The sequence below is a fragment of the Rana temporaria genome, chromosome 10, assembly GCF_905171775.1.
Source record: "Rana temporaria chromosome 10, aRanTem1.1, whole genome shotgun sequence".
Lineage (NCBI taxonomy): Eukaryota > Metazoa > Chordata > Amphibia > Anura > Ranidae > Rana > Rana temporaria.
In genome coordinates this window covers 75,867,901-75,886,973 of record NC_053498.1, presented here as the reverse complement: position 1 = coordinate 75,886,973, position 19,073 = coordinate 75,867,901, and the positions used below count along the sequence as shown (strand labels likewise).

The 19,073-nt window shown below is 41.9% G+C and overlaps 1 protein-coding gene across 2 annotated transcripts in view; it reads left to right on the top strand.

The window, feature by feature from the left end:
* USP2 (ubiquitin specific peptidase 2) overlaps positions 1–19,073 on the top strand; it is a 165,150-nt gene that overhangs the window by 27,520 nt on the left and 118,557 nt on the right. The window contains exon 1 of one of the 2 annotated variants that reach the window (XM_040325523.1): positions 17,073–17,247. The exons of the other annotated variant lie outside the window; for it this stretch is intronic. The gene's annotated coding sequence lies outside the window, so the exon portion shown is untranslated. Of the gene's footprint in view, positions 1–17,072; positions 17,248–19,073 lie in introns of those variants that run through there. 2 annotated transcript variants of the gene reach the window in all.

The following is a 19,073-nucleotide window of genomic DNA, read 5'->3' as shown; positions in this document are numbered from 1 at the left end:
AGGTTTGAGAAAGAGTCGGAGATAAAATAGAAGGCCTATTCTTGGTAGGACTCCACATTAATTCCTCTATCGTTAGATTCGGGGTCGCCTGCTCTTCTATATCTAACCAGTCAGGGCGTTCATGTTTAAGAAAAGTTTCCGATAACTGTGCCAATCTTGCTGATTGATAGTACCATAATAAGTTGGGTACCCCCAGACCCCCCTGTTCAGGCAAGTTATAGAGAGTGCGAGATGGAAGGCGTGGACCCTTATTGTTCCAAATAAACTTGATAATCTTTCCTTGAAAGGATTTTAGATGACTTTTAATTATCGGTATGGGTAATGATCTAAAAAGATACAAAAGCCTAGGGAGAAGAGTCATCTTAACCGAGTTAATTCTACCAATCCAACCTATATTCTGAGTCCCCCAATCTCTCAAATCTTTCTCAAGTTTTCTATACATAGGTGGATAATTGGCCAAATACAAGTTTTGGATGTTGGGAGTCAAATAGATACCTAGGTATTTGATATAAGAGGTGTCCCATTTGATTCCATAATTTTCCTTTAGTAGAGAAACCGTGGATTCAGAAAGAGAAACATTGAGGGCCCTAGACTTGGCCATATTCACAGTTAGACCTGAAACTATAGAAAATTTGTCTAAAAGAGAATATAATTCCGGTAGGGATGTATCTGGAGCGGTCAAAAACAGTAAAAGGTCATCTGCAAACAAGGCACATTTATGTTCCGTTTTGGCACATCTAACTCCTCTGATGTTTGTGTTCTCACGAATAGCTATAGCCAAGGATTCCATAACTATTGCAAACACCAGGGGAGACAGAGGACAACCCTGCCTAGTACCCCTATGAATCTCAATAGGTTCCGAAAAGATACCCTGAAAGCGTATATTAGCTTTAGGATGAGAGTAAAGTGCAGATAAGATTCCAAGAAATTTCGTGCCAAACCCCCAACGTTTCATCACTTCTAACATGAATGGCCATGATACTGAGTCAAATGCTTTCTGTAGATCAATAGAAAGAAGCATTCCCCTTTGATTAGTATCACCAGTCCAATCCGAGTTCAAAATGGAGATCAGATCCACAGCCCTCCTAACCTGATCAGGACCTTGCCTTCCAGCGATGAAGCCTACTTGATCTTTACTAACATACTGGCCAATGAAAGAGGACATTCTATTGGCCATTACCTTAGTGAGTATCTTAAGATCGTTGTTAATGAGGGATATAGGTCTATAGTTTTCCACCAGGCTATGGTCTTTTTCTGGCTTTGGGATAACCGAAATATAAGCTAAATTAAGTTGCCTGTCTATGGGAACTCCACCGGTCATGTGGTTGAAGAATTTAACCATGTAGGGTGTTAAAATGCTCGAATATGTTTTATAATAAGCACTTGAAAACCCATCAGGGCCCGGGGCTTTATCTAATTTTAGGTTTTTAATTACTAACAATACTTCTTCAGCTGATATGGGAGACTCCATCATTTCTCTATGAACTTCAGTCAATTGAGGTAGAATCAAATTGTCTAGAAAATCATCCATTCCCTCTGAAGAAGAATCATCAGTGGATGCATAAAGCTTAGAAAAAAAATCATGAAAGGCCTCCATTATCTTCCTAGGATTCAGGGTAAGAGAACCATCAGTCATCCTTATTTTAGGGAGAGACCGCGATTGAAATCTGGGTGAGAGTTTATGAGCTAGCATCGGGCCTATTTTATCTTTAAATTTATAGAAATTAGCTCCAGTCCATTTCATATCTTCCCCAGCTTTGGTGGTAAGTACCAAGTTTAGGGCAGATCTAGCTGCATCAAGTGCCTGAGTAGGAAAGTTAAGAGGATCAGATTTATGTTTTTTACGTAGCTCTATATAGTTGTTTTCCAGCTTCCTTATGTCTATGTTTCTTTGTTTCTTGAGGCCAGCGGCCACTTGTATAATTTTGCCTCTGATAGAAGCCTTGTGGGCAGCCCACAGAGTTTCAGGGGACACATCTTCTGTATCATTATGCTTAAAGTATTCTAGAAGAGATCGCTCAATATCCTTCATTAGGACAGGGTCCTTCAAAATAGACTTATTTAGTGTCCAATGAGACACTTTAGGAGAAGTGTCCTCTCTCCTCAGTGACAATAGAACCATCGAGTGATCTGACCAAGAAACATCAACTATATGAGACTTAATGGCAGCTGGGACGTGATGGTTAGAGATTAATATATGATCTATACGCGAATAAGAGTGGTGAGGGTTAGAATAGTGAGTATAGTCCTTAATTTTGGGGTTCATCTCCCTCCAGATGTCAGTTAATCTAGACTGATGTAGAATGCGTGCTACTTGTAGACTAAGTTTAGTCGGTCTGACGATTCCCTTGACAGAAGGTTTGGACTTATCCAATCCCGTGTCGAAAGCTAGGTTAGAGTCTCCACCCATAAGAATGATCCCCTCCATGAATGGTCGGAGGGTATCAAGCATCTGTGAGAAAAACTTTTTCTGACCTCTGTTAGGAGCATAATAAGAGATAAATGTGTATAGTCTGCCATCAAGGGTACCTTGTAACAATAGAAACCTACCTTCCGGATCTCCAAATTCTTTAGTCAGGTTAAAATTACAATACCTAGAAAACAAAATGGCCACACCCTTAGTTTTGTTTTCTGCTTTAGCTAGGTAAAACAATGGAAAGTGGGCATGCATAAAGGAAGGGTTGTATCGTTTAGGAAAGTGGGTTTCTTGAAGGAAAACCACATCCACACGGAGAGACTTGTATACTTGAAAGGCTTTGCGCCTCTTAACAGGAGAATTCAACCCCTGAGTGTTGTGAGTAACAACACTAAGGGGTTTAGATACATCATTCGATCCAGCCATAAGTCTTTTCTACATCTATGAACATGCGGGACCGTACAGATATCATCAATAGTCTCGCAAATACGAACAATGGCAGGCAGGCTGAAGAAACGAAGAGAGTATGAAGAAGAAAGAAAAAGAAGTGAAAAGGAGAGATAAAAAGAGAAAAATAAAAAAACATATGGCACAATAAACTATTAGATCGTGCAAGGTCAATTCGTGACCCAGAATGGGGGAAGAGAATGATTCTCCTTCCCTCATTCAAACAAGAAATTTTTGTATAGTCCCAGAAAAGGACTATATTCTTACCCATTGGGTCGACAAAGTGTCGACACAAGAGGTAAGTTGAGGTTCAATACCTCACCGTCGTCAGTTGCCGACAGATTAAACATTACACCTTAAAACAAGTTTAAGATAAAAGGCAAGTGAATCATAGGATGGCCCAAAAACAGTAGGAGAATAATCTAAAGAAAAACGGCATTAAACTAGACATGTAAACCCGGAATCTTCTTTGTTTTTAAAAAGCATCCGGGATAAAAATTCATCTGAATTAAAGATTAAGAGATACGTCCTGGATAAGTCTATTCAATATCAGGGTGCTTGGTCCCCTCCAATTTTCCTGTACTTGACCTTGTTCCAAGGATTTTGAGTCGGACTAGTAGGTGTGTTCCTCTTGGCAGATGGAAGTTGAGGCGGATTAGTGTCCATGACAGGATCAAGAGATATAATTTTCAGATCATACAGAAGTCGTTCACCTTCTTGGAAATTATGTATTATATGGTTTCTACCATTATAATTGAATTTTAAGGCGAAGGGGAAAGCCCATTTATACTTGATGTTTTTGTTGATGAGGGCAGACAATAACGGTTTCATTGCTCTTCTTTTCTGAATGGTATATGGTGAAATGTCAGAAAATATTTGTATATTAGTACCTTGGTATTGAAGATTCTCCTGTTGTCTGGACCGTTTCATAATGTCTTCTTTGGTGGAGAAATAATGAGGCTTGACCACCACATCTCTGGGCAAACCATCTCTTCTCATTGGACCTAATGATCTATGAGCCCTATCAATTTCCAATTTTATATCAGGTGCAGATGGAAGGAGGATTCTCATAATGTCTCGTATTGCTGAATGAACGTCCATAATGGACTCAGGAAGACCCCTAACCCTGAAGTTTTCTCTTCTTGACCTGTTTTCCAAATCGTCAATCTTAGTTTGAGCAGCCTCCAGTTGTTCTTGTAGGAAATGGATATGATCATCATGTTGTTCAGTTTTAGAGACGTTAGTGTCCAATTTATGCTCAACTGAGTCTATCCTGTTGCCAAGACATTGGAAGTCTGCCCTAATATCTTTAGTAATTTTCTCAGCCGTGTGAGCTAAACCCCTTTCCAGCATTTCAGAGATCCTGTTATAGAGATCAGCAACATTGAAAGAAACTTCTGGAGCAGTTTCAACGTTAGTAGTTACTTGTATAGGGTCATGTGATGGAGAAACCATAGGAATCCCATGATCAGCCATTATAGGTGTTATACCCTCCCTTACTACAGATGAAAATAAAGCTGAAGATGTAGTAGAACTTAAGGTAGGAGGTGATGAGGAGGGTGTCACATGAGACGAGAAATGTTCAGTAAACTTAGGATCCACCACAGGTACCTGAGGACTTGTATGAGGAGGGGTGTCCATATCAAAAAGACTCTCCTTGATAATTGAGTTCTTATTTTTTTTGCCCTGTTTCCCCTTCATATAAAATAAGTGTTATAGTGAATTCTTATCAGCAGGGGTAGAGTTGTTCTATATCGTAAAATCAACAGTTCACTCCTATATCAGCTCCTATAGGCATAACAGTCTTATAACCACCATCTTACAGTGGGTATTGCTTATGTGAACTGACCAGGCCCAGATTTGAGCCTTTACAGTAAGTATTGTGAAAAGATCAGCATCATAAAAATGTCTCAAATTACGTATCATGCAGGTGTCATATTAGTGGATAGGTCTGCAGCTATCTTCGACTAACATCGGACGGTGAGTAGGAACCCCTCAGTAAGTTTCCATTGCAGGAATAATCATAGGATAATCCGATATTGTATAACACAGGCCCTGGGGACCGTATCGAGTTGGTAACCAATCTCTGACTACTGTGATTAGTCTATTATTGCAGTCAGGTATCCAGTGTACAAAAAATTACCTCAGTGTAGAGAAGGAATAAATATAATAAAAATTCCAAATAGTGTGATATAATGGATTATTTAGGTTGCAAGATGTTACGGTGAACTGGGGATAAAATCCATCTACACTCTATCAGATCCTCGCAGTAGTTTTGCAGGATAATGGTCACAAGTCACCACACACTGAGTTTTAGTCACTGAGGTGGATTATAAGAGAAAAGTGTTTAATTTCAGCAGTTTTCGCCTCAGAAAAGCAGTTACACTTTTTTTTTTTTTGAAATCTGTGGTAATATACTTGTAGGCCACAAGATGGCGGCGTTGCCTCCGCAGTTTAAATATATATCAAGTCTGTGTTAATAAACTTGCAGGCCACAAGATGGCGGTGTCACCTCCGCAGTTGAATTGCTTATGAATTCTGTGGTAATATACTTACAGTCTACAAGATGGCGGTGTCACCTCTGCAGTTTAGTTATAAAATCTTTCCAAGGTATTTCATCCAGTTCTGAGGTGATAATTTGACACCCCACAGGGTGTAAGGATCACTGTCACAGTTTTAGCTTTCAATCCACATAACGATCGGAAGCTGTGTTCGTTTAGCCCGCTGTCACAGTACTTTAGATCGAGGGGTATAATGTTTACTGGGCCCCAAAATGGCGGCAGGTCTCCAGGTTAAAGATCTGCTCCCGGACCTAATAACCGCTTCAAATCGCCGCTCAGGCTTATGTCTCTGGGCCACCACGTAGATCGCTACACATATGAGGAGGATGACACTATGATTGTGTCTTTTTCTGCTGTTTTTACCTCACTTGAGCACGGCTGTGATCAATGCTTCATAGGCCCCAAGATGGCGGCGGGACGTCTGCAATTGAACTCTGTCACGGACTGATTTACACCGCCGGCAGACCATCAAAAGGCACAATAATGGTATGGGGCTGTGCAGGGAGATTCCCCGAGTCAGGATGGAAGGGTTAGAAGTTTAAATTCCCGATCCTCGGTACCGGATGGCTTCGGATTCAGTTCAGCTAGGACGGAGCTCCCTCAGAGAGCATCCATTGCCATCAGCGTCCGGCCACGCCCCGATTTATCACTTTTTATTCACGACAGTTAAGCCTGACTGTAGGGTTTACAACGGCAACCAGGTAGGATAGGAGGTGGAGAACAATGCAGTCACTAGGGATGACAAAATCTGCCCCAGGTTAAATTTGAAGCAAGCTTGGCAAAGCCTATTTCAAATTCAGTGAAACCCACTGAAGTTTATGGAGGATGAATCTTGTTTGAAAATGATGATAATTTGTAGGGCTAATAGGCCAACCTATTGTCAAAAAAGCAGGGAAAGCTGGGCAATGCCATGGGGGACATATAACAATACCAAAACATTAAAAAAATACCAGGCAGTCACAAGAAGGTATTTTTTACGTAGGTTTGAGCAGTGTTAATTTCATTGACTAAAACCGACTAAAACATTTCAGTTGACTGACTTAATACCATGTTAGTCTACTAAAATATGACTAAAACTAAAACAATTGAGATTACTAAAATATGACAAAAACTAAAATGGCATTTTAGTCAAAAGACTAAAATGGGACTAAAAATTTAATTCTACATAAAAATGAACACTGATCTGTAGTGCATGTTCATACCTCAATACCATAAAAAATAACATATTTGATTTTTCACTCCAGCAGTATATAATGAGTTTGGAAATAGTAGAGAAATGCTTAAATAATGCATACAATTTAACTACACCCATTAGATTTTAGATGACTAAAATGATTTTAGTCGACTAAAATGTAATGGAGATTTTAGCTGTTAAAAAAAAAAAATGTAATGGAGATTTTAGTCGACTAAAATGTCCCGGAGAGTTAGTCGACTAGATACGACTAAACCTAAAACAATTCCAGAAGACTAAAATGGGACTAAAACTAAAATGCCATTTTAGTCCTAAAACTAAATAGAATTTTGCTGCCAAAATTAACACTGGGTTTGGGGATGATGTGATAAAAATGTAAACCCTTTAAAATAAAGGCTTTTTCTGCATCCAATTCGCATGACAGTAGAGTGTGACCGTCTCTCAATGGAGTTGGTTCACACATCTGCGAAGCGCACAGCGGAAGTGTCCTGTGCTTTTTTGGCTTAATTTCTTTATTTTTCTTTTTTTATAATCTTTATTAAAAAAAAAAAACATATGGTATACAGAAAAAAGTAGAGAAAGCACCCAAAAGCAGCAAGAAGGAAACACGATCATTCAAGGATGATGTTAAAGGTTTATCGGTACATTCAGTTGCGTACAGCAGGTAATCAATCCAAACGTCCGCTGTTACCAACCACCAGCCCTCCTGAAAAGGACACTCACTAATAAGGTTGATTACTGACTTAGAGGGCTAGATTCACATAGATTAGCGGATCTTTAGATCCGCGTAATCTATGTGATTTACGATCCGCCGGCGCACTTTTGCAAGGCTAGTGCAGATTTAAAAAGCACTTATGTAAATTCCGGCCATCCTTATTTCCCGACCGACTTACGCAAACGATGTAAAAATGTGAAACTCGGCGCGGGAACGACGGCCATACTTATCCGCCGGAAAAAACCGAACGCAAACGACGTAAAAAAAAGTGACGGGCGGGCGTTCGTTTCTGAATCGGCGGAAATCTGAATTTGCATATTCCTCGCGTAAAAAAACAAAGCGACACCTAGCGGCCGGCAGGATATTGCAGCCTACGATCCGACAGTGTAAGTCACTTACACCAGTCGGATCTAAGGGAGATCTATGCGTAACTGATTCTTATGAATCAGTCGCATAGATCCGACCGTCGGATCTCAGAGATACGACGGCGTATCAGGAGATACGCCGTCGTATCTCTTTATGAATCTGGCCCAGTATCTTTAATGCAAGAAGGCATATTTTTGACCAAGGGTTGTAAATATGTATCAATATATTTGCCCACACGGGACGTCACAAAATCAATAACACTGACTCCCGAGGAGCAAACCTGATCCTTGTGTACCTTAGACAGGTAATAAATGATGGGGTGTCCTTGAAGAGAATGGAACCAAAAACAATTTCTCCTTTTGAAATTAAAATTTTAATGTATCACCACAAGATGGCACTGTGGATACAGATAGGTATGAGTGTGCAACATCCAAAATATATAGCAAATTTAAAAGAATGATACATGGACTTTAGAGGCACATCTCTAGCGTTGAAATACAAAATGAACTTTTATTGATCTTTAAAATTCATATTATTGACATGAAAACAAAACATGGTGTTTGGTCTAAACGACGCTCCTAACACAACCAACTATTACCACAGTGAAATAGATCCATCAATAATGATTCAAAATGAGATGGTGTCAAATGTAAGGAGCAGCTGGTTGGTGGTAGAGACGTAGTGATGAAAACTCTACATGTTACGTGCCCTTAAGCGCTTCTTCAGGAGATTGCAGTGGTGCATAGTATACAAAACAATATATGCAGGCAAACCTGGCGGGATCATTTACCAATCAGCGGTTTCTCATGCCTTAAGCAATATGGAGCTCAAAAGGTCCTTATATCTTGTGTGGGACGGGGAAATAACCATATCAACAGCCAAACTAGGGGACTTTAAACCAGGCACTAGTACCATACACATGGAAAGGGAAAGCCCAATATGGCTATTCCTATGTAAAGTCCACTTTAAGTGTAGAGGGGCAGTAGAGCTCCAACAGTGTTAAGGACAGAGCCAGTGTAACAAAGACCCACCGTCCCTATCTCTCCAGACAGAGTGAATCTGTCTCTGAATTTCTCCTTTTGGTTAATAACCTCCTGTTTGTAACCCCTGTTAACCAAATTTCATAGTTACGTAGTTAGTCAGGTTGAAAAAAAACATAAGTCTAGTTCAACCCAAAAAAATACAATCCCCTTTTAAAAAATTCTTCACCCACAGCTGATCCAGAGGAATATGAAAAAACCCCAGCAGAGCATGCTCCAATTTGCTACTGCAGGGGAAGAAATTCCTCCCAGATCCCCCGAGAGGCAATCGGATTTTCCCTGGAACAACTTTACATATAAATGTTAGTATACCAGTTACCAGTTATATTATTGTACATTTAGGAAAGAATCCAGAATCCAGAAGGTCCAAAAAAATCATCACATGTTGCAGAAGGCACGTGAGATCATAATATATGATACAAACATGGTTAGCTTGACATGTTTCACGAGTGATCATTTCTTCAGGAGCAGCAACATCATCTGCGGACCTCCCTACATGGACGTTTTCTCAGCTTCTATTACCTATGGCCTTCCGTGCTAGATACTACCTGCATTGCAACTTGTTCATCTTACATGTCAAATACCAGGCTTACTTTTTAAAGATTCCTGGCATCCCTTTATGGTTTCAAATGGTTAAAACTTTATACGTTTATCCCTGTTGCTTTGTCTATCATGCTATGACTGGTTTATAGACAGAATTTTTTCACCAACATATGGATTAAGGTGCACCTGGAGGTTTTAGTGGAATACCACCCAATCATCTTTTACTAATACTACCTCTAACCATGTTGTACTACCAAATACGTCTGTTTTCTTCTAGATTTAGTATTTAGCTCCTGAAGAAGCGATCACTCACGAAACATGTCGAGCTAACCATGTTTGTATCATATATTATGATCTCACGTGCCTTCTGCAACATGTGATGATTTTTCTGGACCTTTATTGGAACAATTTGTTGTTACTGTAGTCTTCTACTACAGCATTTCAATAAGTTTTATGTTTTTTTGTTTCTTTGCTCTTTAACTTTTTGTTTTGCTTTCTGTTTATTTTTATAACTGATGCCTATAAAGTCAATTTTCTTGCTCCTACAACATTCAAATCAATACCTTTGGGACGTTGCATTGCGCTATCTTTAGACACCCACAGTCCAGCCTGTGTAGGTGTTCTTGTGACTCAGGCCCCGTACACACGACCAGTTTCCTCGGCAGAATTCAGCTTCTGACCGAGTTTCTGGCTGAATTCTGCCGAGAAACCCGGCCGTGTGTACACTTTCGGCCGAGGAAGCCGACGAGGACCTCGGCGAGGAAATAGAGAACATGTTCTCTATTTCCTCGTTGTTCTATGGGAGAACTCGGCCCGCCGAGGTCCTCGGCGGCTCCAGGACTGAACTGGCCGAGGAACTCGATGTGTTTGGCACGTCGAGTTCCTCGGCCGTGTGTACGGGGCCTCAGTGTTTGTTAAAATTTTAATGCATGGGTGGTGACCGGGAAGATAAGATCCGAAATACCCTGATATTCCCGGGAGAGCCCAGGGGCATGAGATAGATTATGTCCAGCCAAAGATTTCTCAAGGGAAGCCCAAGCTTTAGTATTAACATGATGATGCCAATCCAATATCCGTTGTAGAGATAACGCCTCATAATATTTCTGAAAGGAGGGTACCCCCAACTCTCCCAACATGGGAGCAGGGCCAGTTGAGGACTCTGCCCATACCAAATACATTTCATAAACAGACTGCTGAAGGCAGAGAAGAAAGATCTGGGTAGCGATATAGGTACCATCTGAAGGTAAAAAAGAACTCTTGGCAAAACATTAATTTTCAATAAACTGGCTTGGCCCATCCAGGAGAAAGTCGTACGGTCCCATTTTAGCAAATCTGCTCCTATTGTGGAGAGCAAAGGGGCATAGTTACCAGTGTATAATTGTAAAAATTGGGCTTGGAGATGAATGCCTAGATATTTTAAGAAAGAGCGGCACCAGGTAAAGGAGAAAGAGGCCTGCAGCTGGGCGCGCAGACCAGGGGGAATAGCAAGAGGGAGAATCTCTTACTCACTAAAATACATTTTTAAATTTGATAGTGAATGGAATCTCTGCAGCTCAGTCAAGATATTAAGGAGAAAGATCAGTGGATCAGCTACATATAATCAAACATCGTCCGCATAACTTGACAGCTTATGTTCTGTCATCCCCACCCAGGGGCGGACTGACCATTGGGACTCTCGGGCACTGGCCGAGGGCCCCATGCCACTAGGGGGCCCCATCAGGGTTGCCAGGCTCAATAAAACCAGGGATGTATGTAAAAATCTGTGTTTTTTTTTTACATCTGTCCCTGATATGTCCGAAACCAACATGCTTTTGATGTGAAAATCCTGAGATTTTAGCTGCCCTGCCTCTGCACTGCCTCCTGGCGTGGTGGCCACCTGTAAGCCCAGGGGCCTCAAAATCTTCTATTGCCCAGGGGCCCCATGAGTTGTCAGTCCACCCCTGTCCTCACCATAAATCCCCAAATGCTAGGCTTCAGGCAAATCATATTTAACAAGGGTTCGAGGGTTAGGGCGAAGATGAGTGGAGACAGGGGACAGTAGGCATTTGTAAACCCATCGGGGCCCGGGCTTTTGCCTTTTGGCATATCCTTGATCAGGAAAATAGGTTTGTCCAGCTGCTTGCTGATCTTTGGCGTGAGCGGGGGATCTTGTGCCTTGTCAAGACACTGCGAGAGCAACTCTGCTTTCTGAATAGGCTTCTTTGGCTTCAATTCAGGTCCAAATTCAAGCAAAAATTCAGACCTGAAACAGGGAACAGGGACACACCGGACCCCCTGCTGTGAGTCGCTCCACACATAGTGTAAACGTAAAGCTGTACATTGTGTTACGGAATAGTAGGATTTTCACAGACAGCCTCGTGACAGTATATTTTGGCAGCATGAATATTGGCTGTGGAGTTTTTCTTTTACAAAAAGCATTTTTACAGTAGCATACCCTCTCTTATTAAATTCAGCTTACAAAAAGGCTTTTTTACGATGAGACAGAACCTCATCCCTAGCAGCCAAAAGAAGATCTTAGCTGCAATGTATAAATTTAGCATTTGTATTTTGATAGTTTATATGTCCATGCTGAGTTAAACGAAAACTGTTAGTGGAGACTGTAGACTGAAAATGCAGGTTGCTTGGCTATTGGGATCAGAAAACCCAAGAACTACAGGTGACCATAGGGGGCATTCAAGCACCAGAAACAAAGTTTGCAAGAACGTTCAACAACCAGGGACATAGACTCTCCCAAACAGGATAAAGGTTGTGTGTGTCCCTGTGATTCCAGCAGCCTCTCTAACAACAACACACACCAAACTGAGCATGTGCAGCCAGCCCCCAAGGCTTGGTTTTATCAGGAGATGGTTTGGGGACTGTGGAAGAAGGGGAGTATCAGAGAAGACAGGATCAAAATGCCTTTTTACACAATGCAGAGGATTAACCCCTTAGGTTCCACAGTGAGTATAACAAGCATGCTTTACTGCATATACAGACTGATTTTTCTGTTGTGGGTTTAGTAACACTTTAAAAAAGAACTGTACAAACGTATGTGTTTGCATGCAAAATCTAGAGTTTGACAAGAAAAGGCTGCTTTGGACCTGTTTCAGCATAAATTTAAATTCACCTCAATGGGACATGCTGCATCTGAAGAAACACAATACAAAGCAGACCAAACACAGCCTCTGAACTGTGATCTCCACCAGTGTTTTGAAACCTTTTTTTGTAGTCAAGACATAGTTTAGAATTGTGCACAACCCCGGGTCACACCAGTCTGTGGGTTTGTTAATACAAGGTGGTGTGTTGGAGCCTGAGCCCTTTTTTGTGTAGCGCCCTGCGGGGCGCTTTTCTAAATCTAGGGGGTGTCTGAGCCAGTAGTGGCATTACCACCTCAGGCCCATGTTGGAACTCAAGCGAACCATGGTGTGTTAAGTGACCCTTCTCAGGCAGCAGCCCGGTGGGAGTGGTGCCCGCTGTGCATGATGGGAAGGGATACCTAAGGGGCAGATACCGTTTTTCTGGGTCCTTCGCCTCGTGGCCCTCCTGGAGCGAGGTATGTGTGTGTGATTCCAGCTCGGGACCACGTTGGTCCGAGGCTGTGTCTCTATTGAGTAGGCCCAGCTATGCTGGCTGGGGCCTATGGTTCAAGAGGGGATCCCAAGCTGTCCATCCAAGTGGGGGAACAGTTTAACAAAGGAAACCGGGGGAGGACCTGCCCTGGAGGAGACCAAGCAAGGCAAGCTAATGTCTCAGGATAGGCCTGGTGACCTCGTTATAAAAGAGATCCACTACTCAATTTGTCTTACAGTCCGCCGGATCGGCTTAAAGGCTCTTTTGCTGTAAGGCAGGCAGTTTGGGACTTAAATCCTGTGGCAGAGGATCCCTGACTATCCATCTTTTGTTCTTAGATGGTCTGTGGCAGAGACTGTTCTCATATTGTCCATGCATCATTCCGGCTGCTAGGCCATGTGAGAGGGGTCTATCCGGGTGAGCAATACCCACTCAGGAAAAAGTGGTGAATACTGTAACTTAAATACTTTTTGTGCATTCTGTACCGCGTACCTGAACCTTCCCCTTCTCTCCTGCTACCTCCTGCTTTTTTTCACAAGTTTTATGCAGCAAAAATAATACAGTTGAAGGTAACATGCAAAACCCAAAATCTAACCAGCAGCTCCTACAGGGGTAGTGCTACATTTGCGTGTTCTGTTTTTTATTAGGCTGCTCTAGACTCGTGAAACACAAAAAAAAGGTGCTGGTATGATTTTTTAATTGAGCCCCACCAAAAGACATGCTACTGCGGTACTTTGCGTTTACGTGGGTGCAACCATGCAATTCTAGGTAAGGTACGTCTAACACAGGAAAAAATGTTCTACATGTTGCCAAAAACTAAATTTACCTAGCAGTATGGGTGGGCACACAGGGTGTGCCAGGTGTGCCTGGGCACACCCTAATTACCCTGTGTGGTGTAGATTCCCCCTGTTTATACCCTTGATATTTCACCAAAGCCTCCTAATGGGTCTCCTAAAAAAATGTAAAAAAAATAATTAAAAAAACACAAATGTAAAACATAAAAAATAAAAACTACAGACACTGTCCACTAAACTAATGACACAGTCCACCTCTCTACTGACATTGTCAGTATAGATACACATGCACACACATATGTGTTTGAGCTTTGGGGTGCACACCCTAATGCAATAGGCTTTGCATACCTATGGCTAGCAGCCCAACTAGAACAGGGTGCTGCACATGTAACCACGTGGAAGACTTGGGCTTGATACAAGAAGTGTCCACAGCCAGAGTCATTACTAATGATGATCAGGAGTATGGTGAGTGTGTGCTTGTGGTGGACTGTGGACTGACAGTGGTCTGGGTGCTAGGCCTGTGTCAGCTTTGTGTTAGGCAGGTCTGGTAAAAGATGGGTGGGCATTAGACATGTGCACAGAAAAAAATTAGTTTTTTTTTGTTCTGTTTCGTATCGTTCCGTAGGTTCGTTTCCGTTCGTTTTTCGTAAGATGCCCGTTTTCCTGTTCGTTCCCGTTCGTTTTTCGTACGACGAGATTTTTTCGTATTCCGATCGTTTCGTATTTTCGTTACCGTTTTATTTTCGTACATGCGGGATGGTTCGTTATTCTGTTTAATTCATGTTCGTTACTTGTTAGACAATAATTTTCGTGAATTTTCGTCAATGATTTGCATTCTGTGTTTTGGAATCCTTTTTCTGTTCGTGTTTTCGGTCGTGTGTTCGTGTGACATCTATGACAATTTGTTGTGGATGTCATGTGGGCATGCGACTGAAGATACGAACAGAAAAAGGATTTTCGTCATTTTGTACTTTCGTAAATATATCACGGGATTCGCGGCACTTTCAACACGCGGCTCATCCATATTAACGATTGTTAAGCCCCATACACTTGGTCAGACTTTTTTTAACAAACATAAAAACTATAGTTTTCCGTTCGTTCTCAGAAAATTTGTTCGTTTTTAAACTCCATCAGAAAACCATTTTTGGGTTCAAAAGTCTGGCCAACTGATCTCCCTTCAGATGAAAATCCATAGAAAAGTTTATTTGGCTTTACTGTACTACTCAGCACAAAAGAGAAGCTGCTTTACTAACTACACTAACTGCCCATTCAAAAAAATGTTACATCTGTGGCAAGGGATTTGCATTCTGTGTTTTGGGTCCTTTTTCTTTTGGTGTTTTCGGTCGTGTGTTCGTGTGACATCTGTGGCAAAATATTTGCATTCTGTTGAATCCAAAATACGAACAGAAAAAAGGAATTCAAAATACAGGGTGCGGGTCTTTTGTTGTGGATGTCGTGTGAGCATGCGACTGGGGATGCGGACAGGGAAAGGATTCAAACAAAATGCAGAGTGCGGGTCTTTTGTTGTGGATGTCATATGAGCATACGACTGAGGGTGCGAACAGAGAAGGGATTCAAACAAGATACAGAGTGCAAATCTTTTGTTGTGGATGTCGTGTGAACATACGGCTGAGGATACGAACAGAGAAGGGATTCAAACAGGATACAGAATGCAAATCTTTTGTTGTGGATGTCGTGTGGACATGCGGCTGAGGATACGAGCAGAGAGGGGATTCAAACAGGATACAGAATGCAAATCTTTTGTTATAGATGTCATTTTAGTTCTTTTGCCGTTTTCGTTTTGTCGTATTTTCGTCAGATCGTTCGTTCGTATTTGCGGTTGTTCATTATGCGGCTCATTCGTAATCCCGTCGTTTTCGTATTTTGGTGCTTTTATTTTTTCGTATGTACACATTATTCTGCGGGTACGAAAATGAACATTTTCGCACTAAAATAACATTCGTACGAATGGGAATGCACATATCTAGTGGGCATCTTAGGCCCCATACACACGAGAGGATTTATCCGCGGATACGGTCCAGCGGACCGTATCCGCGGATAAATCCTCTCGAGGATTTCAGCAGATTTCTATGCGATGGCGTGTACACACCATCGCATTGAAATCCGCGCCGAAATCCTCTGGCGATGACGTGTCGCGCCGTCGCCGCGATTATGACGCGGCGACGGGCGTGACGCTGTCATATAAGGAATTCCACGCATGCGTCAAATCATTACGACGCGTGCGGGGAATCCCTTTGGACGGATGGATCCGGTGAGTCTGTACAGACGAGCGGATCCATCCGTTGGGATGGATTCCAGCAGATGGATTTGTTGTGCATGTCAGCAAATATCCGATCTGCTGGAATCCATCCCAGGGGAGATTTATCCGCGGAAAAAGATCCGCTGGCGTGTACACACTATAGGATCTATCCGCAGAAACCCATTTGCTGGGATTTATCTGCGGATAGATTCTATCGTGTGTACGGGGCCATAGGCATAGTTGGACCCGCTTACACCTAAACAACCAATACTGTAATCATACACCTGTGGGCTTGTGTAATAGAAAGTGAACAGGGAAACGGAGAAGTGCAAAGTGTAGTAGCCTATAGTGATTAATCAGAATTCTCTGTACTGAGGTCAGACCAGTAGATGGACTGCAGATAGTCACTATGAACATTCATTTTGTGTACTGCACGTGTCCTGCAAACTGACTTCATGAAACACAGCCACAAAATAGACTGTAACATGAGGAACCATGGGTACTACTGTGTCCCTAGTATAATCCGACCCTTATACAAAGCCAATAGACCCCTTGTACCGTTTATTGAATGAACCCGCATGAGTGAATTTATTCAAAAAGCCCAGCAGGGAACTTTGGGAGAGTACAGTACCTCAGAGGAAACAATTGAATGCCAGTTTACTGTGTTGCCAAATGAGTTACGATTTCTAATTAGCACAAATTACTCGGTTATCCGTACTACATAGGCTGTTTGTTTTTAGGACAGGTCTGTACTTGCTCATTGGTAAACACTAGGTAGAATTTAGTAAGTCACTATGTGTACAGCTCTGTCAAAGAGCAGCATGAAAAGTGTTTGTAATCAGGGTCATTCCCAAGGTAACAGGGACTCAACAGCCATGTGAGTGAAACACGGCGTCTCCTATTACAGGACTAAGAAGAAAACAGGCCGAGGAAAACACAGAAAGACGCGGACAGACAAAACGCAAGACAATCCACCACACACAAAACCTGAAGATTAGGAAATTTAGCGAGTTTTAGGAATTATACTGAAGAACGAAGAAGAAACTTAAAGAAGGGATTTTAGGAAATGAACTCATGCATCAGAGACAACAATGAAGTGAGCTGGAGGACGGCGTTCAAAGCAACAACCCCACAGAGAAAGAGAAGCCAGTTCAGCTGAAGAAAATCCTTAAATGCTTTTAAATAAAACTTTGACAAGTCTAATGACATCGTAGACATTTTCTTCCATATAAAACATACAAACAAAAAAAGACAAAGAAGAGAAGAGGAAAATATAACAAAATATTAAAACAAAGGGAATTCCCCCACTTCTGGAAAAAGAGCACAGCTATGTGATTATAAGGAGAACCTATAACTCTTTGGAGGTAAGTAGTAAGCTCTACTTAAAATAAATAATTTATCTTTAAAGGCCCGGATTCACGTAGAGTCGCGTAAAATTGTGCGGGCGTAACGTATCTGATTTACGTTACGCCTCCGCAACTTACACAGGCAAGTGCTGTATTCTCAAAGCACTTGCTCCGTAAGTTGAGGCGGCGTAGCGTAAATCGGCCGGCGTAAGCGTAATTCAAATTTGGATCAGGGGGGGCGTGTTTTATGTAAGACTAATGTGACCCGACGTGATTGATGTTTTTGCGGAACGGCGCATGCGCCGTCCGTAGAATTTCCCAGTGTGCATTGCTCCAAAGTACGCCGCAAGGACGTCATTGATTTCGACGTGAACGTAAATGACGTCCAGCCCCATTCACGGACGACTTACACAAACGACGTAACTTTTTCAAATTTCGACGCGGGAACGACGGTCATACTTAACATTGGCTGCGCCTCATATAGCAGGGGCAACTTTACCCCGGGAAAAGCCTAACGTAAACGTCGTAACTTTACTGCGCCGACCGCGCGTACGTTCGGGAATTTGCGTATCTAGCTAATTTGCATACTCGATGCGGAATTCAACGGAAGTGCCACCTAGCGGTCAAAAAAATGCAGTTAAGATCCGACGGCGTAAGAGACTTACGCCTGTCGGATCGAATGGATATCTATGCGTAACTGATTCTAAGAGTCAGACGCATACATACGAAGGGTCGGATTAGGACTTACGACGGCGTACATGGCGCTGCGCCGTCGTAAGTCCTTTCAGAATCTGGGCCAAAGTGTATCAAAACAAAACTTTTATTTATTTTTTTACTTTTTGATTGAGTGAGGAAGGGTTAGAATCATAGGTGTGCATAGCCTATTGCATTAGGGTGTGCACCCCAAAACTAAAACACACTCGCATGTGTGTGCATGTGTATATATACTGACAGAGTCAGCAGGGCAGAGATTGGTGTCAGTAGATATTATTTTTATTATTATCTTTTTTTTTTTATTTAGGATGTCCGTTAGGGGGCTTTGGTGAAATATGAGGGGTCCAAACTGGGGGTATCTAGGCCACACGGGCTGATTAGGGTGTGCCCAGGCACACCTTGCACACCCTGTGCGCACGCCTATGGTTAGAACTCCTGTGAGGTTTCTACTGCTCTCCAGGGCTCTATGGAGATTTTTCCTCACATCCTGTCCTGATGACAACAGTTTCACAAGACAGGAAGTGAGGGAAAATGTGCAACAGGGGCACAGACAGTAATTTAAATAGGACAGAGGGTCTAGGCTTCCCCTATTCTGCTACATCCCCTCTTGTGACTGTTTGTCCTATATAACCATATTTATTATGTCTCATTAACCACTTAAGCCCCTGACCATTTTGTTGCTAAATGACCGGGGCACTTTTTGCGATTCGGCACTGCGTCGCTTTAACTGACAATTGCGCGGTCGTGCGACGTGGCTACCAAACAAAATTGACGTCCTTTTTTTTCCCACAAATAGAGATTTCTTCTGATGGTATTTCATCACCTCTGCGTTTTTTTGTTTTTTTTTGCGCTATAAACAAAAATATAGCGATAATTTTTAAAAAAAATTCAATATTTTTGACTTTTTGCGATAACAAATATCCCCCAAAAAGATATAAACATTTTTTTTCCTCAGTTTAGGTCGATACGTATTCTTCTACATATTTTTAAAAAATAAAATCGCAATAAGCGTTTATTGATTGGTTTGCGCAAAAGTTATAGCGTCTACAAAATAGGGGATAGTTTTATAGCATTTTTATTAATATATTTTTTTACTAGTAATGGCGGCGATCTGCGATTTTTATCGTGAC